Source organism: Nycticebus coucang, chromosome 8 (assembly GCF_027406575.1).
Source record: "Nycticebus coucang isolate mNycCou1 chromosome 8, mNycCou1.pri, whole genome shotgun sequence".
NCBI classification, from domain to species: Eukaryota; Metazoa; Chordata; class Mammalia; order Primates; family Lorisidae; genus Nycticebus; species Nycticebus coucang.
Genome location: NC_069787.1, coordinates 42,537,387 through 42,563,382, shown reverse-complemented (window position 1 = coordinate 42,563,382; position 25,996 = coordinate 42,537,387). Strand labels below are relative to the sequence as shown.

At 41.7% G+C, this 25,996-nt stretch overlaps 1 protein-coding gene across 1 annotated transcript in view; it reads right to left on the bottom strand.

Moving 5' to 3' along the window:
- DNAH12 (dynein axonemal heavy chain 12) overlaps positions 1–25,996 on the bottom strand; it is a 305,069-nt gene that overhangs the window by 261,641 nt on the left and 17,432 nt on the right. The window lies entirely within an intron of this gene.

The following is a 25,996-nucleotide window of genomic DNA, read 5'->3' as shown; positions in this document are numbered from 1 at the left end:
CAATCAACAGAGTGAACAGACAACCCACATTATTAGGGATTATATCAACATGCCACACATGTGTCCAATAAAAGACTGAAACCACAAAGAACTCATGAGAAAAAAATCTAACAACCCCACAAAAAAAATTTAAAAAGTGGGCAAAATACTTGAACGTAAGCTTTCCAAAAGAATACAAATCAATGGCTAGTCAACATAGAATGTACCTCCAAATCAAAATTAGGCAACCCAACCCACTTTTCCTTACACTCTGTACAAGTGGCACCAACCACTTTTCTTACACTATGTACAAGTGGTATCACAATACAAAAACTCAACAAACAAGTGCTACGAAAATTTGCAAACAATCAAAAATAATACAGGTAATTCCCAATACAAACAATCTAAAATGTCGTGGCTCTTTCCAGAGTTTTTTCTCCAAGGGACTTTAAGATAGAGCTTTCTTATATTCCAACAAAACTCACAAAGAACAAACAGACAATACAGGGGACAAACACCACATGAACTACCACTTCAGATGGTGCCCCAAATGCCCTACACGGCTGGAAAGTAAACCCTTCTCCTGGTAGTCTAGTCCCCCTGTTCCCTGGGAACTACAAATGAGCTCCAAATTCAAACCAAGTTCCCTACTTTCACTCAACTTCATGACTTCCACCCACCCTCAAAAGACACTTCAAAACAAAACCAAGAGGAAGTTCTGAAAATCCCCAAGACAGGTGGAATAAGGGTGTCAGCATGCATGCTAAGGAAGTTACCCAACAAAAGTCCTGGCAGCTGAACACTTTCCAAATCCATTTCTTTCTCCTGAATTCAGTTCGAGTTGCCAGGAGCTGCATCTACTTCACGGAGACAGAGCTGGGTGTTGTCCAGAGCTGAAACAGGCTCCAGCAGCTGCTGGGGTTGTCCTTTGCTCTCTTATTTCAAAAAGAAGTTGCTAGGTCATTAATTGTCCTCATATCAGAATTGAGTACGTGGGATTCTTGCTTCTCCATTCTTGTGATGCTTTACTAAGAATAATGTGTTCCACATCCATCCAGGTTAATACAAAAGATGTAAAGTCCCCATCTTTTTTTTTTTTTTTTTTTTGTAGAGACAGAGTCTCACTGTACCGCCCTCGGTAGAGTGCCATGACGTCACACGGCTCACAGCAACCTCTAACTCTTGGGCTTATGCGATTCTCTTGCCTCAGCTTCCCGAGCAGCTGGGACTACAGGCATCCACCACAACGCCCGGCTATTTTTTTGTTGCAGTTTGGCGGGGTCTGGGTTTGAACCCGCCACCCTCGTCATATGGGGCTGGCGCCCTACTCACTGAGCCACAGGCACCACCCAAGTCCCCATCTTTTTAAATGGCTGAATAGTATTCCATGGTATACATAAACCACAGCTTATTAATCCATTTCTAGTAAACATTGGGGGATGGAGAAAGGGGAGAGCAGAGTGAGAGAAGGAGGGAGAGAGGTGGAGGAAAGGGAGAAGAGAGAGAGGGAAGGAGGGAGGGGGTGGCACACCTTTTGGGGGTGGCACACAATTATAATGCAATTACAAATGCAATCATTGTAACCTGGTTCTTTGTACCCTGGCTAAATCCCCAACAATAAAAAAAAAAAAAAAAAAGACAGGCTCCATGCTTGCGGCTCAAGTGGCTAAGGCGCCAGCCACATACACCTGAGCTGGCATGTTTGAATCCAGCCTGGGCCTGCCAAACAATGATGGCTGCAACCAAAAAACAGCTGGGCATTGTGGCGGGTGCCTGTAGTCCCAGCTACTTGAGAGGTGGAGGCAGGAGACTTGCTTAAGCCCAGGAGTTGGAAGTTGTGTGAGCTGTGATGCCATGGCACTCTACCCAGGGTGACAGCTTGAGGCTCTGTCTCAAAAAAAAAAAAGACAGACAAAAAGAAGTTGCTTCTGCCCATGAAAACCCACTGCTTTGACACAGGGCTACTCCATTCTCTTCTAACAGTAGCAGTATGCCATCCCACCAGGGTGCCAGTGGGCCCATCCAGGGATGCCAAAATCTATTATTGAAAGTTCAGGATTTGTCCCCCAAAGTCACATCAGAAAAATGGGGATAAGCAGTTGAGGAAAAGGAAAGAGAAGTTTATTTTATTTTATTGAGACAGAGAATCACTCTGTCGCCCTGGGTAGAGTGCTATGGCATCATAATAGCTCGTAGCAACCTCAAACTCTCAGGCTCAGGTGATCCTCTTCCCTCAGCTTCCTAAGCAGCTGGAATTTCAGGTGCCCCCAGGGGAAATACCTAGTTTTCTTTTTCTATTTTTAGTAGAGACAGAGTCTTGCTCTTGCTCCGGCTGTCTCGAACTCCTGAGCTCAAGCAAACCTCTTGCCTTGGGCCTCCAAAAGGGCTAGGAAGCATAAGCTACTGAGCCCAGCCAAGAAGTTTATTAATTTGTCAGCAAATGAGAACATTAGCAGACTTCTGCCTCAAAAAATACCAGCGTCCTCATTTTAAGATTTTAATTCAAATTGCTATTAGTTTATAGTTAGGTACTTGTTTTCTGAATTATAAAGAAATTTTGTGAAAATATCAGCCCATTACTGCTATCTATACCCAGTGAGTATACTTTTAAGGCCTGCTATGGTGGCTAACACCTGTAATCCTAGCATTCTCAGAGGCTGAGGCAGGTGGTTGCTTGAGCTCAGGTGTTCAGGACCAGCCAAGAAGAGCAAGACCCCATATCTACTAAAAATAAAAAAACTAGCTGGCATGGTGGCTCATGCCTGTAATCCTAGTACTCTGGGAGGCTGATGTGGGTAGATTGCCTGAGCTCATGAGTTTGAGACCAGGCTGAACAAGAGCAAGACCCCATCTCTAAAAATAGCTAGGTGTTGTGGTGGGCACCTGTAGTCCCAGCTGCATGGAATGTCAAGGCAAAAGAATCACTTGAGCCCAAGAATTTGGGGTTGCTGTGAGCTATGATGCCACCACACTCTAACAAGAGCAACAAAGTGAGACTGCCTCAAAAAAAGAAAAACTAGGTAGGCACTGTGGTGGGTACCTGTAGTCCTAACTATTCGGGAGGCTCAGGCAAGAGGATTATTTGAACATAAGAGTTTGAGGTTGCTGTGTGCTATGATACTATGGCACTCTACCCGAAGTGACAGAGTGAGACTCTGTCTAAAAAAAAAGTTCCATTTTTAACACGTAAGCATAAATTTAAAAAGTAAAAACATTCAGATATGGAATTAGTACTACCCATGTATAATGCACATCCTTATTTTTCCCTAAAAATGTGGGCAAAAATTTGCACATTATACATGGCAAAATACAGTAATAGAGAACCAGAAGAATAAAAGTAAGGGAATATCAGAAAGGAAATAAATGGTCGACAATGTCAAAAGTTGTCTCGTCATCTGTAGCTCAGCCACATACACCGGAGCTGGTGGGTTTGAATCCAGCCCGGGCCTGCCCAACAACACTGACAACTACAACCAAAAAATAGCCAGGTGTTGTGGAAGGTGCCTGTGTTCTCAGCTACTTGGGAGGCTGAGGCAAGAGACTCACTTAAGCCCAAGAGTTTGAGGTTGCTGTGAGCTGTGATGCCATGGCACTCTACCAAGGGCAACAAAGTGACTCTGTCTCAAAAAAAAAAAAAAAAAGTCAAAAGTGAGCTGAAATTTGGGAGCAGAGCAAGATGGTGGACCAGAAGGATTGTGCAGCTAAGGTTTCCTAGAATGCCTGGGGAAAAGGAGAGAACCCAGCCATACCTGGCACTAGGACCTTACCCAGAGTCATAGCTCAGGGAGCACAGCAAGGAAGTGGTGAGCTAGATACAGTGTATGATCCAGAGTAGTGGGAATCTGATGAATTAGGCAAGTGATTGTGACTGGCTGGGATTGGCTGGCTGCCCACAGAGGCTCTGGACGAGAAGAAGCCTTTCTAGAGTTTTCAGTTGTTAGGGGAAGCTGCACATTGAGTGGAAAACTAGGAAGAGCAGACAGGCTCGAACAGTATACAGCAATCGGATTTGAATGCTGATTGGAGTGGACTTGCCACAGGTTTGGTGGCTGGTGAGGTAGCCATACTGAGAAGGTCTCTATGGCCAGGGGGTTGCCATTGTGGGAAGGTCAGGAGGTGGTCTTAACAGGGGCCTAAAGCATGGCCATCTTAATTCCGCCTACTGGGATCTTAACTCCACTCTTGTGACAGGCTGAGGGACTCCCACACCCCATAGGAACTGGAGTCAGGGGGCACTGTGAGACCTGCCCCTGAAGGATTCCTGGGAGCTTTAAAATCCCAACCTGGCAGGATCTGAACGCTGACGAAATAATCAGGTGATCACCAAAGGCAACTAAGTTTGAATAAGGACCATAGAGGTTGCTGGCTATGCTGTCTCCTAAAAAAAAAAAACAGCAGATGATGGCGGACAGGACGGATGTGTAGCCCACCTCTCCCAAGCCACCAGGTGAGAGGAAAGGCGGTCTGGACCTTCCCTGTGTGTGGATAGACAGCTGGAGACACCCAGCGAACTGGCGGTTTACTATATATGAGGGGTAATTTAAAAATCACAGACTCTGTTGTAGAGATTCATCCCTGCTCAGCCGTGCCGGCCAGCAGGCCCCTCCCCCACGGAGGTCAGCAGCTTATAAATGCTGACAAAATCCAATTGACAAGTAATTAATCCTGAACTGAGGGAGGCATCCGAAAGGAGAGCCACTCAAAACCACAGGGAGCTGGGCAAACTGTTGGACAATTGAAGGGAAGGGATCCTGCCTGGGAAACAGACATTTTGAACTACCCAAAAGGGCGGGCACCTGTCCCCCAGGTGTTGGAGGGGGCTGGCGGTTCAGGCTGCGCAGCAAACTGGCAGACGCCCATCCAAAACTCTGAACCATAAACCTCAGAATAAATCCCCTGAGCACTCCAACCACGGGAACGGCTTGAAGCCTAGGACTGGGCTTTGAATTCTGGAGCCACGGAGCAACTGAAGCCGCGGACCGGCTTTGCCTGCTGAAGCCCCGGAAACCAGCTACAGGAGATACCGCGCGAACTCAGCACCACTCTCCTTATGGCCGATTGCAGTCGCCAGTTTGCAGGGGAACCTGGGAGCACAGTGGAGGGACTTAGGAAGCGTGGACACCTGCACTGAGTGGGAGGGTCGGTCGCAAGTGCTGTCCAGAGGAGAACAGCTGAGGTTGCACAATTCTTAGGCGACAAACTTTCACAGAAACTCCAAAATGGCGATCGGCCATGGAAGGTGGTTACCATGGTAACGGTATAAACTGTAAACCAGGTATAAGTCTGAAAACCACTCACAGCGCCACCTGGTGTCCAGAAAGTATATTGCAGTATAAATATATTCCTACAAAAGTTGATCCCTAGAGCGGACATATAGACATTTATAGGTATATTTCTACCACAAGAATATTTTTGCAGTTGGTGCCTTTTTTTGTTTGTTTTGTTTGGTTTGGTTTGGTTTTCATGGGGGTTTTTTTGTTTTTTTTTTTTTTGCTGTTGTTTTCTTTTTGTCTGATTTTTCCTCACCATTTTCTTAGAGGAGATTTCGATAATTTTTTATTATTACATTTTATATAGATATATTTTTTATTTCTATGTCTTCTAATTTTAATTTCTTCTTTCTTCTCACTTAACATTCCTTCTAACACCACTTTTTTCTCTCTTTTTTTTTCCTTTCTTTCAATTATTTTACAATGATCACTATTTCTATTGCAGTTGTTCTTATATTGCTGTTGTCGTGGCTATTGCTTATATGTTTATGTGTTTCCGTCTGTCTCTGTATCTATGGGCCCATGTGCCTGGTAACCTTTGTATCTGTTTATTTGTTCATTTGGTCTCAATGAGCTTGGTGTTACGACCTGTAACCCTGAGCTCCTAACACCCCCCTCTACTCCCACTCCGTGATCGGGAGACCTGCCCCCTCAGGAGTCCAGATTCTTGGCTGAACTCTCAAGAGGTGTAGACAGGACCTGGACTGCAGCTGGCCAGTGCTGACTCTGTAGCAAAGGAGCGAGAAGACAACAGTCAGCTGAGAGGGAATTACACTGGAGCGGTGGTGCCCCGAGGTGCAGAGCAACAGCCATCTTCAGCAATAACAAGGCCCACCCCCAGATATCCCATAGCCTCTCCTCCTGTCTTCCTGGGCAACCAGATGAGGCCGAGCATCTTCTCAGATGGCAACCACCATGGAACAGTCCTGGGACTGAAACACAGGCCCCGTGAGTAAAGGGTTTTCCTGAGACGGTACCGACCTGGGTGGAACACGAGGACTAGAAAACACACCCGCAGAGCCGGGAAACTCCTAGGGTGGGGCTGATCCAGAGAACTGCTCTACTGAGCCTAAGATGCACCTGGCCCTTAGGGGATCACCAGCCTATAGACAAAGGAGGCCAAGAGGCTACAGCCAGCAACTGATCATGCTGCGAATACCAACCCGCAGGACTAAAGACAGGGCCTCAGACACAGGTTCTGGGAACTCAAATCAGCCTCTCCTCTGCAGAGGAATCTGGCAAGGTCAGAAACAAACTCCCACAGGGTTGTTCCCTTCACCCAGTAACATAAACTAAGGGTGGGGCTGGAACTGAGTGAACACCTCCAGCCTCCATCAAGTGCCCGAGGTTGACAGGCCACACCACTCCCTACTGGATAAAGACAGATAATAGTGGCCTAGTTGAGCAGACACAGACTACCCTGTGACTTAGGCAGGTGCAAACCCCTGGAGTATCTCCTTACTGCAGACAACTGACTGGGTCACAGCCCTGTGGGGCTAGCAGAGACTGGGTGTGACAGAGCTGCAAGGTGGGGAAGGAGGCATCAATCTTCCCAGACTGATCTATTTACTGGTGGCTCTTCCTGACTCCACGCAGCACTGGAGCAAGCCATTTAGGAGCAGTCACCAGACCCCTGTGACCCAGTTCCCAGGGACCTCTTGAACTCTCCCACCCAAGGCAGCTGCTGACTGAGACAACTGACTTGGACCTTTTGAACTGAGTCACTCACCTGGGGACTATCCAGGTGGTGCCCTGGGTGTGTGGATGTAAGAAGGCTTGATTTTCCTTTTCAATTTGTTGCCTGTGGTGGGTTGGGTGACTTAATTGCTGGTATTTCTCCACAGCTGAGACTTCAAGCCAGAGTAACTGTTTCACTAGGTTCAGATAGAAACCAGCTGAAAACAAGTCAGAACCACTTAGCCTCTCTACACCAAAAAGGGCCCCAGTTTCTCAGGCCACAGCACTGTACGGGTCCTCGACAAAACACCAGAGGAAAATCAAAGGGAGTAAAACAATCATAGGGTGGAATCAGTGGAAAAACTCTGGTAACATGAATAACCAGAATAGATCAACCCCCCCAAGGAAAGATAAGGCAGATGTAATTGAAGATCCCATTCACAAACAACTGGCTGAGATGTCAGAAATCGAATTCAGAATTTGGATGGCAAACAAAATTAACAAAATGGAATTAGGAATTCGTGGAGAAATTCAAAAGCTGTCTCAACAATTTAATGAATTTAAAGACAAAACCACGAAAGACTTAGACACACAGAAACAAGAATTTGCAGCCCTCAAAGATATGAAAAATACAGTGGAATCCCTTAGCAACAGAATGGACCAAACAGAAGAAAGGATCTCCGACATCGAAGATAAAGCCTTTGAATGCTCCCAAACTCTCAAAGAGGAAGAGAAATGGAGAGCAAAAATGGATCACTCACTCAGAGAGCTCTGGGATAACTCAAAGGAGGCAAATATCCGTCTCATAGGAATTCCTGAAACAGATGAAGTGACCTCACTGGGTGCAGAGGCCCTTCTGCATGAAATTATGAAAGAGAATTTTCCAGACATGCCTAGAGAACCTGAAATTCAGATAGAAGATAGCTTCAGAACCCCAGCACGACTCAACCCCAATAAGACATCCCCCAGGCATATCATAATTAACTTCACTAAAGTTAATATGAAGGAGAAAATTCTCAAAGCTGCCAGGAGAAAGAAATCTATTACCTTCAAAGGGAAGAACATTAGAATGACTGCAGATCTCTCTGCTGAAACTTTTCAAGCCAGAAGAGGGTGGTCATCAACGTTTAATCTCCTCAAGCAAAATAACTTTCAACCCCGGATCTTGAACCCAGCTAAACTGAGTTTCATTTATGACGGAGAAATTAAATACTTTAATGACATACATATGCTAAAGAAATCTGCCATAACTAAACCAGCTCTTCAGGATATTCTCAGACCTATCCTCCATAATAACCAACCCAATCCTCCACTACAAAAGTAAACTCACTCAGAAACTTCTGATCAAACTCAAACTTCCACAATGGCAAAAGGATTAAAAATGCCCACTGGACTTTCAAAAAACTCAATACCCCAAATTTCACAAAACTTATCAATGCTCTCCATTAACGTGAATGGCTTAAACTGCCCTCTAAAGAGACATAGGTTAGCTGACTGGATACAAAAACTCAGGCCAGACATTTGTTGCGTACAAGAGTCACATCTTAACTTAAAAGACAAATACAGACTCAGGGTGAAAGGATGGTCATCCATATTTCAGGCAAATGGTAACGAGAAAAAAGCAGGAGTTGCAATTTTATTTGCGGACACAATAGGCTTTAAACCAACAAAAGTAAGGAAGGACAAAAATGGTCACTTCATATTTGTCAAGGGTAAGACTCAATATGACGAGATTTCAATTATTAATATCTATGCACCCAACCAGAATGCACCTCAATTTATAAGAGAAACTCTAACAGACATGAGCAACTTGATTTCCTCCAACTCTATAATAGTCGGAGAATTTAACACTCCTTTGGCAGTGCTGGATCGATCCTCCAACAAAAAGCTGAGTAAAGAAATTCTAGATTTAAATCTAACCATCCAGCATTTAGATTTAGCTGACATCTACACAACATTTCATCCCAACAAAACTGAATACACATACTTCTCATCAGCCCACGGAACTTATTCCAGAATCGATCACATCTTAGGTCACAAGTCTAACCTCAGCAAATTTAAAGGAATAGAAATTATTCCATGCATCTTCTCGGACCATGATGGAATAAAACTTGAGATGAGTAACAACAGGAATCTGCATACTCATACAAAAAACATGGAAGTTAAATAACCTTATGCTGAATGATAGCTGGGTCAGAGATGAGATCAAGAAGGAAATTGCGGCAGGAGACAAGATGGCGGACTGAAGCCAGCTTTCAACAGAGGTTCCCGTCCAGAAGGAGAGTTAAGGGACAGGAATTTAGTAAGTATCCTGGTGGACTTGAGCCTCACCAAGAGAGAAGGTTGAAGAAGGCACATCAACACCGCTGAGGCAAGTTGTGATCACAAGGACGCAAACAAAAGGTACAAAATCCACCACCAAGCGGACGGGAGTCCCCCTCCCCCATGAGACCGACTCAAGAGCCCCACAATTAAACAAGCGGGCAGAAATTAAAGGCCCTCCCACTACACTCCACGGGAGAGACCTTCTAAAAACTGGACCTACCTCCCCTACTGGGGTGTCGTGGCGTTCTCCTGCCAGGCATAAAACTGAATAAAACTTGGGAATCCTCCCGGCACTCCCCTCCCGCCCACTGAGGTCTGGAGGCCTGTCCCACAGGAGTTCGGATCCTTGGGTGATTTCTCAAGGGGAGTGGACAGTCCCCGAGTTGCGACTGGTCAGCATTGACTCTGAGGCACGCGAGTGAGGAGAGGGCACCGGGCTGAGGGGGAGTCACGCCTCGCGGCACTTCCCTGCGGTGCAGTGCACCAACCCTCCCCGGGCAACATTACGGGGCAGGCACAAGGCTGAATAAGACTCTAGCTTCCCCGCTGAGAGCTGAGAGCCCCTACTCTCACTCGGGGTCTGAGGGCCTATCCCCCAGGAGTTCGGATCCTTGGGTGATTTCTCGAGGGGAGTGCACAGTGCCTGAGCTGCGTCAGGTCAGCGCTGACTCTGGGACATGTGAGCGAGGAGAGGGCACTCTGCTGAGGGGAAATCAAGCCTTGGCGGCACTTCCCTGCGGTGCAGTGCAGGAGCCCTCCCCGGGCCGTAGTGTTGCGTAAAACTGAATGAAACTCTAGCTTCCCCCCCACTCCCAATCGGGGTCTGGGGGCCCATCCCCCAAGAGTTCTGATTCTTGGGGGATCTCTTGAGGGGTGTGGACCCAGCACAAACTGCGGCCGCTCGGTGCTGACTCTGGGGCGCGGGACAGAGGAGAAAAGGGTCGCCTGAGTGCCCACACCAGAGCAGCAGTTCCCTGGAGGTAGATCAACAGCCGTTTTTTCTTTAACGGCAGAATGCTCACTTCTGGATATTCTGAGGCCACACCCCCTGTCTCCCTGGGCAACCAGAGGAGGCCACCGGTGAGCGGGGGATTTCCTGACACAGCTCACAAACCCGGGAAGCTTCCAGGGCAGGGCTGATTCAGAGAGGTGTTCGGACGCAAATCTCCAGCAGCAAAGACGTTTGAACTCAAAAAAGCCCGTCTTCTGTAGGCGATTTCGACAGGAACAGAGACAGAACCCCGCAAAGTTGTCTGTTCTGTTCTGTTCTGTTAGCAGCATCCATCAGGGACGGGGCTAAGCCTGAGTGAACACCTCCTTCCCATCACCTGCATCAAACACTCAAAGATGTCAGGCCCCATCTCCTCCTGCTAGATAGCGGCAGTCTGCGGGGGCCTGGCAGACTTCCTCGCGATTCAGGCAGGTGCAAACCCCTGGAGTGTCTGTTCACTGCAGGCAACTGGGTTAGCCATCTGCAGAGATACCAGTGACTGGGTCCGACGGAGGGGCAAAGTGGGGAAGGAGACGTCAACCTTCCCAGACTGCTCTGTTTGCTGGGTGGCTCCTCCTGACTCCACGCTGCACTGGGGTGAGCCGTGTCAGAGGAGTCACCAGGCCCCTGTGATCTAGTTCCCAGAGACCTCTTGAACTCTCCCACCCGAGACAAGTGCCGATTGAGACAGTTGATTTGGACCTTTTGAACTGGGCTAATAGACTGAGGACTTTTCAGGCGGTGCCCTGGGTGTACGATTGTAGGAAGGTTTGATTCTCCTTTTCCAACTGGGGCCAGAGGTGGGCGGGCGGGGTGACTTAATTGCTGATTTTTCCACACAGCTGAGACTTCAAGCCAGAGTAGAAGTTGCAATAGGATCGAACAGAAACCAGCTGAAAACAAGACAGAACCACATTGCTCCACCACACCAGACAGGGCCCCAGTTTCTCAGGCCACAACACTGTACGGGCCCTCGATAAAACCCCAGGGGAAAAACCAAAGGGAGTAAAATAACCATGGGCCGGAATCAGTGGAAAAACTCTGGTAACATGAATAACCAGAATAGATCAACCCCCCCAAGAAAAGATACAGCAGATGTGATTGAAGATCCCACTCATAAACAACTGGCTGAGATGTCAGAAATCGAATTCAGAATTTGGATTGCAGACAAGATTAATAAAATGGAATTAGGAATTCGAGGAGAAATTCAAAAATTGTCTAAGAATTTAACAAATTTAAAGACAAAACCACCAAAGACTTAGACACACTGAAGCAAGAACTTACAGCCCTCAAAGATATGAAAAATACAGTAGAATCCCTCAGTAACAGAATGGAGCAAGCAGAAGAAAGGATTTCTGACATTGAAGATAAAGTCTTTGAATGCTCCCAATCTCTCAAAGAGGAAGAGAAATGGAGAGCAAAAACGGATCACTCACTCAGAGAACTCTCAGATAATTCGAAAAAAAGCAACAGAAGGATTATAGGGATTTCTGAGAACGATGAAGTGGCCTCCGACGGCACAGAGGCCCTTCTGCATGAAATTATGAAAGAAAATTTTCCAGACATGCCTAGAGAATCTGAAATTCAGATAGCAGACAGCTTCAGAACCCCAGCACGATTCAACTCCAATAAGTCATCCCCCAGACATATCATAATTAGCTTCACTAAAGTTAACATGAAAGAGAAGATTCTCAAAGCAGCCCGGAGAAAGAAAACTATAACGTACAAAGGTAAGAATATTAGAATAACTGCAGATCTCTCTGCTGAAACTTTTCAAGCCAGAAGAGGCTGGTCATCAACTTTTAATCTCCTAAAGCAAAAAAACTTTCAACCCAGGATCTTGTATCCAGCTAAACTGAGTTTCATCTATGATGGAGAAATTAAATACTTCAATGACATTCATATGTTGAAAAAATTTGCCATAAGTAAACCAGCTCTTCAGGATGTTCTCAGACCTATCCTCCACAATGACCAACCCAATCCTATACCACAAAAGTAAACTCACTCAGAAACTTCGGATCAAACTCCAACTTCCACACTGGCGAAAGGATTAAAAATGTCCACTGGACCTTTGAAAAACTCGATACCCAAAATTCCACCAGACTTATCCTTACTCTCCATCAATGTGAATGGCTTAAACTGTCCTCTAAAGAGGCATAGGTTAGCTGACTGGATACAAAAACTCAAGCCAGATATTTGTTGCATACAAGAGTCACATCTCAACTTAAAAGACAAATACAGACTCAGGGTGAAAGGATGGTCATCCATATTTCAGGCAAATGGTAATCAGAAAAAAGCAGGTGTTGCAATTTTATTTGCAGATACAGTAGGCTTTAAACCATCAAAAGTAAGGAAGGACAAGAATGGTCACTTCATATTTGTTAAGGGTAATACTCAATATGATGAGATCTCAATTATTAATATCTATGCACCCAACCAGAATGCACCTCAATTTATAAGAGAAGCTCTAACAGACATGAGTAACTTAATTTCCTCCAGCTCCATAATCATCAGAGATTTCAACACTCCCTTGGCAGTGTTGGATCGATCCTCCAGAAAGAAGCTGAGCAAAGAAATCTTAGATTTAAACCTAACCATCCAATATTTAGATTTAGCAGACATCTACAGAACATTTCATCCCAACAAAACTGAATACACATACTTCTCATCAGCCCACGGAACTTACTCCAAAATTGACCACATTTTAGGTCACAAGTCTAACCTCAGTAAATTTAAAGGAATAGAAATTATTCCATGCATCTTCTCAGACCATCATGGAATAAAACTTGAATTGAGTAACAACAGGAATCTGCATACCCATACAAAAACATGGAAGTTAAATAACCTTCTGCTGAATTAAACCTGGGTCAGAGATGAGATTAAGAAAGAAATCGCCAATTTTTTGGAACAAAACGACAATGAAGACACAAACTATCAGAACCTCTGGGACACTGCAAAGGCAGTTCTAAGAGGGAAATTTATAGCACTGCAAGCCTTCCTCAAGAGAACGGAAAGAGAGGAAGTTAACAACTTAATGGGACATCTCATGCAACTGGAAAAGGAAGAACATTCCAACCCCAAACTCAGTAGAAGAAAAGAAATAACCAAAATTAGAGCAGAATTAAATGAAATTGAAAACAAAAGAATAATACAACAGATCAATAAATCAAAAAGCTGGTTTTTTGAAAAGGTCAATAAAATAGATAAACCTCTGGCCAACCTAATCAGGAAAAAAAGAGTAAAATCTCTAATATTATCAATCAGAAACAACAAAGACCAAATAACCACAGACTCATCAGAAATCCAAAAAATCCTTAATGAATATTACAAGAAACTTTATTCTCAGAAATATGAAAATCTGAAGGAAATAGACCGATACTTGGAAGCACGCCACCTTCCAAGACTTAACCAGAATCAAGTGGAAATGTTGAACAGACCCATATCAAGTTCAGAAATAGCAGCAACTATACAAAACCTCCCTAAAAGGAAAAGCCCGGGACCAGATGGTTTCACGTCAGAATTCTACCAAACCTTTAAAGAGGAATTAGTACCTATATTACTCAACCTGTTCCAAAATGTAGAAAAAGAAGGAAGACTACCCAACACGTTCTATGAAGCAAACATCACCCTGATCCCCAAACCAGGAAAAGACCCAACAAGAAAAGAAAATTATAGACCAATATCACTAATGAATATAGATGCAAAAATATTCAACAAGATCCTAACAAACAGAATTCAGCAACACATCAAACAAATTATACATCATGACCAAGTTGGTTTTATCCCAGGGTCTCAAGGCTGGTTCAATATACGTAAATCTATAAATGTAATTCAGCACATAAACAAATTAAAAAACAAAGACCATATGATTCTCTCAATTGATGCAGAAAAAGCTTTTGATAATATCCAGCATCCCTTCATGATCAGAACACTCAAGAAAATTGGTCTAGAAGGGACTTTTCTTAAACTGATAGAGGCTATCTACAGCAAACCCACAGCCAATATCATATTGAATGGAGTTAAATTGGAATCATTTCCACTCAGATCAGGAACCAGACAAGGCTGCCCATTGTCTCCATTGCTTTTCAACATTGTAATGGAAGTTTTAGCCACCGCAATTAGGGAAGAAAAGGCGATCAAGGGTATCCATATAGGGTCAGAAGAGATCAAACTCTCGCTCTTCGCAGATGATATGATTGTGTATCTGGAAAACACTAGGGACTCTACTACAAAACTCCTAGAAGTGATCAAGGAATACAGCAGCGTCTCAGGTTACAAAATCAACATTCATAAATCGGTAGCCTTTATATACACCAACAACAGTCAAATTGAAAAAGCAGTTAAGGACTCTATCCCATTCACAGTAGTGCCAAAGAAGATGAAATATTTGGGAATTTACCTAACAAAAGACGTGAAAGATCTCTATAAAGAGAACTATGAAACTCTAAGAAAAGAAATAGCTGAAAATGTTAACAAATGGAAAAACATACCATGCTCATGGCTGGGAAGAATCAACATTATCAAAATGTCCATACTACCCATAGCAATATATAATTTCAACGCACTCCCTATTAAAGCTCCACTGTCATATTTTAAAGATCTTGAAAAAACATTACTTCGTTTTATATGGAATCAGAAAAAACCTCGAATAGCCAAGACATTACTCAGAAATAAAAACAAAACAGGAGGAATCACACTACCAGACCTCAGACTTTACTACAAATCGATAGTGATCAAAACAGCATGGTATTGGCACAAAAACATAGAAGTAGATATCTGGAACAGAATAGAGAACCAAGAGATGAATCCAGCTACTTACCGTTATTTGATCTTTGACAAGCCAATTAAAAACATTCAGTGGGGAAAAGATTCCCTATTTAACAAATGGTGCTGGGTGAACTGGCTGGCAACCTTCAGAAGACTGAAATTGGACCCACACCTTTCACCATTAACTAAGATAGACTCTCCTTGGATTAAAGATTTAAACTTAAGACATGAAACTATAAAAATACTAGAGGAGAATGCAGGGAAAACCCTTGAAGAAATTGGTCTGGGTGAGTATTTCATGAGGAGAACCCCCCGGGCAATTGAAGCAGCTTCAAAAATACACTACTGGGACTTGATCAAACTAAAAAGCTTCTGCACAGCTAAGAACACAGTAAGCAGAGCAAGCAGACAGCCCTCAGAATGGGAGAAGATATTTGCAGGGTATATCTCTGACAAAGGTTTAACAACCAGAATCCACAGAGAACTCAAACGCATCAGCAAGAAAAAAACAAGGGATCCCATCGCAGGCTGGGCAAGGGATTTGAAGAGAAACTTGTCTGAAGAAGACAGGCGCACGGCCTTCAGACATATGAAAAAATGCTCATCATCTTTAATCATCAGAGAAATGCAAATCAAAACTACTTTGAGATATCATCTAACTCCAATGAGACTAGCCTATATCACAAAATCTCAAGACCAGAGATGTTGGCGTGGATGCGGAGAAAAGGGAACACTTCTGCACTGCTGGTGGGAATGCAAATTAATACATTCCTTTTGGAAAGATATATGGAGAACACTCAGAGATCTAAAAATAGATCTGCCGTTCAATCCTGTAATTCCTCTGCTGGGCATATACCCAGAAGACCAAAAATCACAACATAACAAAGATATTTGTACCAGAATGTTTATTGCAGCCCAATTCATAATAGCTAAGTCATGGAAAAAGCCCAAGTGCCCATCGATCCACGAATGGATTAATAAATTGTGGTATATGTATACCATGGAATACTATGCAGCCTTAAAGAAAGATGGAGACTTTACCTCTTTCATGTTTACATGGATGGAGCTGGAACATATTCTTCTTAGTAAAGTATCCCAAGAATGGAAGAAAAAGTACCCAATGTACACAGCCCTACTATGAAACTAATTTGGGACTCTCACATGAAAGCTATAACCCAGCTACAACTTAACAATAGGGGGAAGTAGGAAAGGAGGGGGAGGGTAGAGGGAGGGGGATCGGTGGGATCACACCTGTGGTGCATATTACAAGGGTATTTGTGAAACTTGGTAAATGTAGAATGTAAATGTTTTGGCACAGTAACTGAGATAACGCCGGAAAGGCTATGTTAACCACTGTGATAAAAATGTGTCAAATGGTTTATGAAGCGAGTGTATAATGCCCCATGATCATATCAATGTATACATTTATGATTTAATAATAATAATAAAAAAAGAAAGCTATAACCCAGTTATAACCTAAGAATAGGGAGAAAGGGGAAAGGGAGGGGAGGGAGGGGGGAGGGAGGGGAAGGAGGGGGATTAATGGGATTACACCTGCGGTGCATCTTACAAGGGTATATGTGAATCCTAGTAAATGTGGAATGTAAAGATCTTAGCAAAATAACTAAGAAAATGCTACAAAGGCTATGTTAACTAATGTGATAAAAATGTGTCAAACGATCTATGAACCAAGTGTATGGTGCCCCACGATCATACTAATGTACACAGCTATGGTTTAATATAAATAAATAAAAGAAAAAAAACAGTACCACCTGGTATCCCAGCAACACATTGCAACATACTGTGATCAAGAGCAAGGACTTCTGTTTAAAACAAAGAAGGTAGTGAGAAGTAAAAAAGGAGGACAAGGAGGCAAACAAGAAGATAAAACATATGAGGAGTAACCAACAGAAAAATTCAAGCAACATGAAAAACCAAAACAGAGGAACTCCCCCAAGGGACCATGAGGAAGCTACTGCAAAAGACTCCACCTATCAAGAATTAATGAACTTGATAGAAAGGAAATTTAAAATATGAACAAAAGATAATAAAAGGAATGAATGAGAAAATGGAAAGACAGAACCAAAAGTCAGACAAGAGATATATAGAATATAGAAAGGATATGGCAGAACTTAAGGAAATAAAGGAGACAATCAGGGAATTTAAAGAGGCAGTAGAAATTATCAAAAATAGGTTAGACCGGGTGGCGCCTGTGGCTCAAGGAGTAGGGCGCCGGTCCCATATGCCGGAGGTGGCGGGTTCAAACCCAGCCCCGGCCACAAAAAAAAAAAAAATAGGTTAGACCATGGAGAAGAAAGAATCTCAGAGTCAGAAGATAAAGTTTTAGAGTTAACCAAGGTAGAGGCAGAAAAGAAGAGAGAGAAAGCAGAACAGGTGCTTAGAGAACTACAAAGATGCCACGAAGTGTTCAAATATACAAATAATAGGATTCCTGAAGGGGAATAAGATTGCACCAAAGGAATGGAACCCCTACTGGAGATCATCATAAAGGAAAACTTCCCAAGTTTTACTGAAGACACTGACACACTCCTTTCAGATGGATATCAAATCCCAGGTCATCTCAACTCAAACAGAGCCTCTTCAACACACACTGTAATGAACCTATCCAAAGTCAAGGGTAAATAAAAAATTCTGCAAGCAGCCAGGAGTAAGCATCAACTGACCTGCAGAGGCAGAGCCATTAGGATGGAGTCAGAGGGCACTGTGGTATTAGGATGACAGCAGACTTCTCAACTGAAACCTTCCAAGGTAGAAGAGCATGGTCATCCACCTTCAACATTTTTAAACAAAACAATTTTCAACACAGAATTCTGTATCCTGCTAAACTAAGCTTCAAAATTGATGGAGAAATCAAATCTTTTGCAGATAAACAAGCACTGAAGAAATTTGTCAACTAGACTAGCTCTACAGGAAATACTTAGACCTATTCTCAACACTGATCATCACAATGGACAACCACCAAAGTAAACACCCAGAAGCTAAAGGCCAAAACATAGCTTCCACTATGGCCCAGAGGATAAAACTACACAATGGACTTTCAAAAAATAAGATGAACAGAAGTCCCACTATACTTATCAATTATCTCAATAAATGTCAATGGACTGAACTCACCACTCAAGAGGCATAGGCTGGCTGATTGGATAAAAAAGCACAAGCCATCCATATGCTGTCTCCAGGAGACACACCTAGCCTTAAAGGATAAATCAAGACTCAGGGTTAAGGGATGGAAAACAGTATCTCAAGCAAATGGAAATCAGAAGAAAGGAGGGCTTGCAAATTTATTTTCAGATACAAGCGGATTTAAAGCAATTAAATTTAAGAAAGAAAAGATGGACACTTTATACTAGTCAAAGGAACAATTCAACAAGAAGACATTTCAATTTTAAATATTTATGCACCGAACTTAAATGTCCCCATTTAAGTTGAAACAGACCTTGATGGGTCTGAGTAACGTGACATCCCATAACACCATAATAGTCAGGGACTTTAATACCCCTCTGACAGAACTGGACTGACACTCTAAACAGAAATGAAACAAATATTCAAAGCACTTAAATGTGACCCTAGAACAAATGGAATTAATAGACACATACAGAAAACACCATCCAAAAGCTAAAGAATATACATTTTTCTTGTCAGCCCATGGTATGCATTCAAAAATCGATCACATCCTAGGATACAAATAAAACCTCAGCAAATTAAAAGAATAGAAATTACACCGTGTATCTTCTCAGACCACAAGGCAAAAGGTGGAACTCAACTCCAACAAAAACGTTTATCCCCACACAAAGACTTGGAAATTAAACAACCTATGCTGAATGATAGTTGGGTTCAGGAAGAGATAAAAGAGGAAATCATTAAATTCCTCAAACATAACAACAATGAAGACACAAGTTACCAAAACCTATAGGATACAGCAAAAGCAGTCTTAAGGGGGAAATTTATCTCATTAGAAGCCTACATTTTGAAAAACACAAAGAGAGCACATCAACAAACTCATAAATCTGATGGAATTGGAAAAAGAAGAGCAATCTAATCCCAAACCCAGCAGAAGAAAAGAAATAACCAAAATTAAGCCAGAGATGAATGAAATTGAAAGCAAAAGCATCATTCAGAAAATTAACAAAACAAGAAGTTGGTTTTTTGAAAAAATAAATAAAATTGATAAACCTTTGGCCAGATTAACTAGAAACAGAAAAGTAAAATCTCTAATAACCTCAATCAGAAACGATAAATGGAAAATAACAACAGATGACACAGAGATACAAGAGATTATATCTGAGTACTCCAACAAACTCTATGCACAGAAATTTGACAATGTGGAGGAAATGGATGTATACCTGGAATCACACCCTCTCCCTAGACTTAATCAAGAACCAATAGATCTCTTGAGAACAGACTGATTTCAAAAACTGAGATCAAAGAAACAAAAAATTTCCCAACAAAAAAAAGTCCTGGTCCAGATGGCTTCACACCAGAAGTCTATCAAACCTTCAAAGAGCAGCTTATGCCCATGCTGCAGAAATTATTTGAAAAAATTGAGAAGGAAGGAATCTTCCCCAACACTTTCTACGAAGCAAAGATCACCTTGGTACCAAAACCAGGAAAAGACCAACTAAAAAGGAGAATTTCAAGCTAATTTCACTAATGAATATAGACGCAAAAATTCTCAATAAAATGCTAGCCAATAGATTATAACGACACGTTAAAAAATCATTCATCACAATCAAGTAGATTTCATCCCAGGGATGCAAGGCTGGTTTAACATACACAAGTCCATAAATGTAATTGTCCATAGCAACAGAAGCAAAAACAAAGACCATATGATCCTCTCAATAGTTGCAGAAAAAGCATTCAATAAAATAATTGACTCTTACTGGTTAAAGGACTTAAACTTAAGACATGAAACTATAAAAATTGTTCGAGAGAGTGCAGGGGAAACACTTGAAAAAATTGGCCTGAGAGAATACTTTATGAGGAGGACACAAGCATGGTACTGGCCCAAAAACAGAGCGGTAGATTTATGGAACAGAATAGAGAACCAAGAGATGAACCCAGCTACTTATCATTTGATCTTCAACAAGCCTATCAGAAATATTCAGTGGGGGAAAGACTCCCTATTTAACAAATGGTGCTGGGTGAACTGGATGGTGACCTGTAGAATACTGAAACTGGACCTCCACCTTTCACATTAACAAAAATTGATTCTTCCTGGACAAAAGATTTAAACTTAAGACATGAAACTATAAAAATACTAGAAGAGAGTGCAGGGAATACACTTGAAGAAATTGGCCTGGGAGAATATTTTATGAGGAGGACCCCCTCTCCCCCAGGCAATTGAAGCAACACCAAAAATACATTAGTGGGATCTGATCAAACTAAAAACTTTTGCACAGCCAAGAACACAGTAAGTAAATCAAGTAGACAGCTCTCAGAATGGGACAGGATTTTTGCAGATTGTATTTCTGACAAAGGTCCAATAACCAGAATCCACAGAGAACTCAAACTTATTAATAAGAAAAGAACAAGTGATCCCATTTCACTGTGGGCAAGAGACATGAACAGAAGTTTCTCTGAAGTAGACAGGTGCACGGTCTACAGACAAATGAAAAATGCTCATCGTCTTTAATCATCAGAGAAATGCAAATCAAAACCACTTTGAGATATCATCTAACTCCAGTAAGAGTAGCCCACATCACAAAATCCCAAAACTACACATGTTGGCATGGATGTGGAGAAAAGGGAACATTTCTGCACTGCTGGTGGGAATGCAAGCTAGTATGTTCCTTTTGGAAAGAAGTTTGGAGAACACTTGGGGATCTAAATGTAGACCTGCTGTTTGATCCTGCAATTCCTCTACTAGGTGTATATCCAAAAGACCAAAAATCACTTGGCAACAAAGATATTTGCACCAGATTGTTCATTGCAGCTCAATTCATAATTGCCAAGTCTTGGAAGAAGACCAAGTGCCCATCGACACATGAATGGATTAATAAATTATGGTGTATGTATACCATGGAATACTATGCAGCATTAAAAAAGATGGAGACTTTACCTTTTTTATGTTTACATGGATGGAGCTGAAAAATATTCTTAGTAAAGTATCTCAGGAATGGAAAAAAAATATCCAATGTACTCAGTACTACTATAGAACCAATTTATAATCACTCACACTTTCATATGAGAGATGAATCACAACTATAGCCCAGGATGAAGGAGGCAAGGGGAGGCTAATGGGAAGGGAGGGGGGTGGTTCAATAGAGAGAGAGTTAGTGGTGGCACTACACCTACGGAGCATATGGCAAGGGTACAAGTCAAATCTATCAAGTATTGAACACAAATGTCTTAACACTGATTTAGTGAATGAGGTGAAAGATATATTAACTAGTAGGATGTAAGCATTCTAATTTGTACAAATAATCAACACACTGAATCCCACAAAGGCATAAATGTGTTCGTGATCTATGTATATTACTTAATAAAAAAATAAAATAAAATTTAAAAAATCCAACATCCTTTTCCAATTAGAACACTGAAGAATATAGGCATTGGCGGCACATTTCTTAAACCGATTGAAGCTATCTACAACAAACCTACAGCTAATATTTTTTTTTTTTTTTGTAGAGACAGAGTCTCACTTTGCTGCCCTCGGTAGAGTGCCGTGGCGTCACACAGCTCACAGCAACCTCCAGCTCCTGGGCTTATGTGATTCTCTTGCCTCAGCCTCCCAAGCAGCTGGGACTACAGGCGCCCGCCACAACGCCCGGCTATTTTTTGGTTGCAGTTTGGCTGGGGCTGGGTTTGAACCCACCACCCTCGGTATATGGGGCCGGCGCCCTACTCACTGAGCCACAGGCGCCACCCCCTACAGCTAATATTTTACTGAATGGAGTAAAACGAAAGCTTTTCCACTTAGAACTGGAACCAGACAAGGTCGTCCTCTATCGCCACTACTATTCAACATAGTGCTGGAAGTTCTAGTCAATACAATCAGGCAAGAGAAGGAAATAAAGGGCATCCAAATGGGGATCCTCTTTGCCAATCATATGATCTTATACTTAGAGAACTCCAAAGACTCAACCACAAGACTCCTGGAAGTCATCAAAAAATACAGTAATGTCTCAGGATATAAAATAAATGTTCACAAATCAGAAGCCTTTGTGCATGCCAATAACAACCAAGATGAAAAGCTAATTAAGGACACAATTTCCTTCACATAGCTTCAGAGACTATGAAATAACTAAGAATATACATAACAAAAGAGGTGAAGGACCTCTATAAAGAAAATTACAAAATCCTAAAGAAAGAAATAGTAGAAGATATTAAGAAATGGAAGAACATACCATGCATATGGCTGGGGATAATCAACATTGTCAAAATGTCTATAATTCCCAAAGCAATCTACACATTCAATGCAATCCCCATTAAAATCCCATCATCATACTTTCAATATTTGGAAAAAATAATTCTTCATTTTGTATGGAATTAGGAAAAATCCTGTATAGCCAAGGCAATTCTCAGTAATAAAAACAAAGCCAGGGGCATCAGCCTACCAGACTTTAGGCTGTACTACAAGGACACAGTGATCAAAACAGCATGGTATTGGCACAAAAACAGAGACACAGACATCTGGAACCGAATAGAAAACCATGAAATGAAACTAACCTTTCTAATCTTTGATAAACCAAACAAAAACATACACTGGGAAAAAGAATCCTTATTCAATAAATGGTGCTGGGAGAACTGATAACCACATGTAAAAGACTAAAACTGGACCTACAAGTTTCTTCACTCACTAAAATGGATTCAAGATAGATAAAAGATCGAAATCTAAGGCATGAAACAATAAAGATCCTCAAAGAAACTGTGGGGAAAACATTTGAAGGTATTGGACTGGGGAAAGACTTTACGAAGAAGACTTCAGAAGCAATTGCAACAACAAAAATAAACAAATGGAACTTAATTAAACTGAATAGCTTCTGTACAGCTAAGGAGACAACAACCAAAGCAAATACACAAACATCAGAATGGGAAAAGATATTTGCATATTATGCCTAGGACAAATGCTTGATAACTAGGATGTACAGAGAACTCAAATTAATCAACATTAAAAAACCCCTTATGTCAATGGGCAAGAAAGATAAATAGCGCCTTCTTTAAAAAAGATAGACACAGAATGGCCTATATTACAAAATCTCAAAACTGCAAATAGTGGCACGGATGTGGAGAGAAAGGAACGCTTTTACACTGCTGGTGGGACTGCAAACTAATACAACCTTTTCTTTTTTTTTGGCCAGGGCTAGGTTTGAACCTGCCACCTCTGGTGTATGGAGCCAGGGCCCTACCCCTTTGAGCCACACTCAAATACAACCCTTTTGGAAGGAAGTATGGAGAAACCTCAAAGAACTCAATCTAGACCTCCCATTTGATCCTGCAATCCCATTGCTGAGCATCTATCCAGAAGAAAAAAAAACCCTTTTATTATTAAGACATTTGTACTAGACTGTTTATCAAAGCTCAATTTACAATCACTAAAATGTGGAAATAGCCTAAATGCCCCTCAACCCAGGAATGGATCGGCAAACTGTGGTATATGTATACCATGGAATACTATTCAGCTATTAAAAAAATGGAGCTTTTGGGCGGCACCTGTGGCTCAAAGGAGTAGGGCGCCAGCCCCATATACTGGAGGTGTTGGGTTCAAACCCAGCCCCAGCCAAAAAAAAAAAAAAAAAAACTGCAAAGAAAAATGGAGATTTTTTGCAGCATTTGCATTAACCTGGATGAAAGTGGAACACATTATTCTTAGTGAAACATCACAGGAATGCAGAAGCATGAATCCTGTGTATTCAACTTTGATATGAGAACAATTAATGACTCGGTGCGGGGTGGAAGAAGGGGAGAGCAGACAGAGAAAGAAGGAGTGAGGGGGTGAAGAAAAGGAAAAGAAAATAGTGACTAATTCTCATATAAATTGGATTTAATTTTGACCAAAATATATTATTTGAACAATAATTTTTAATTCAACTTGTTAATACGTTGTTTTGGATATTGCATCCTCATTTATAAGTGAAATACGTTTGTAATTTCCCTTTATAATAATATATTCTTTCCAATTTTAATATCAGGTATATCCAGATGAGGTAGAATGATTTTGAAGTATTTCTTCTTTTTCTATTGTCTATAACAGGGGTCCTCAAACTGTGGCCCTCGGGCCACATGAGGCGGTGTGATTGTATTTGCTCCCGTTTTGTTTTTTTACTTCAAAATAAGATATGTGCAGTGTGCATAGGAATTTGTTCATAGTTTTTTTTTAAACTATAGTCCGGCCCTCCAACGGTCTAAGGGACAGTGAACTGGCCTCTTGTTTAAAAAGTTTGAGGACGCCTGGTCTATAAGATTTGGCACGATCTGTTTTTTGAAATTATCTTCTATTTTTATTTAAAAATATTAGTTGTCTATTTTTTGAGACTTTGGAAAATAAAAAAAAGTTAATTGATGACTCCATACTGAACCTCAGAGTCAAAGCGTTCTATGATAGACATACTTTTATCTGACAATGTGAATGTTACTTTTTTTTGCATCATTATTATTGCTCAATATTTCATTGCAGCAGTCATCTGATTTCTTTTCCGAATATATTTATCTTCATTTGTTTTTTACGAGATTTTTGTTTCTAGTTCTTATCTTAAACATTGTTATTAAACTTTAAGCCTCTTTAATTTTGTGAAGGCAAACGGTGGAAACCAAATAAACACATGTATATGTATAGAGAAAATTAAAAAAATAAAGAAGATAGACAATGGCTAACAAACATATGAAATAATGCTTGTCGGGGGGTGCCTGTGGCTCAGTGAGTAGAGTGGCGAGTTCAAACCCGGCCCTGGCCAAACTGCAACAAAAAATAGCCGGGCATTGTGCTGGGCACCTGTACTCCCAGCTACTCAGGAGGCTGAGGCAAGAGAATCACCTAAGCCCAAGAGCTGGAGGTTGCTGTGAGCTTTGACACTACAGCACTCTACTGAGGGCAACAAAGTGAGACTCCATCTCTTAAAAAAAAAAATAAATAAGAAAGAAAGAAAGAGAAAATGCTTGTCATCCCTAATTATCACAGAAATGCAAATCAAAACTACCCTAAGATATCACCCAACCCCAGAGAGAATGGCCCACATCACAAAATCTCAAAGCTGCAGATGCTGGCATAGATGTGGAGAGAAGAGAACACTTTTACACTGCTGGTGGGACTGTAAACTAATATAGCCTCTTTAGAAAGAAGTATGGAGAATTCTTAAAGAACTCAAACTAGACCTCCCATTTGATCCTGCAATCCCATTACTGGGCATCTACCCAGAAGAAAAAAAATCATTTTATCATAAGGACATTTGTGCTAGACTGTTTATCACAGCTCAATTTACAATTGCCAAACTGTGGAAACAACCTAAATGCCCACCAACCCAGTAATGGATTAACAAACTGTAGTATATGTATATCATGGAGTACTATTCGGCCACTAAAAAAGATGGAGGCCTTACATCTTTTCTATTAATGGGGATGGAATTGAAACACATTCTTCATAGTAAAGCATCACAAGAATGGAGAAGCAAGAATCCAATGTACTCAATTCTGGTATGAGGACAATGGATTACCCTGACGGTGGAGTAATGGGGGAGCGGAGAGAGGTTGGTGGGGGGGTCACGGCATGTGACACACCTCTTGGAGGTGGGACACAATTATAAGAGGGACTTCACCTAACACATGCAATCAATGTAACCTGGTTCTCTGTACCCTCAGTGAATCTTCAACAATAAAAAAAAAAAGTCAGCGGAAATTGTCACTATTTTTTATTCTAATAGGTATATAGCAAGAACTCATCATGGTTTTATGTTACACTAATGGGTAATGATGTTGAGGATCTTTTGCGTACTTATTTGTCATCCACATATCTTCCATGGTAAAATGTCTGTTC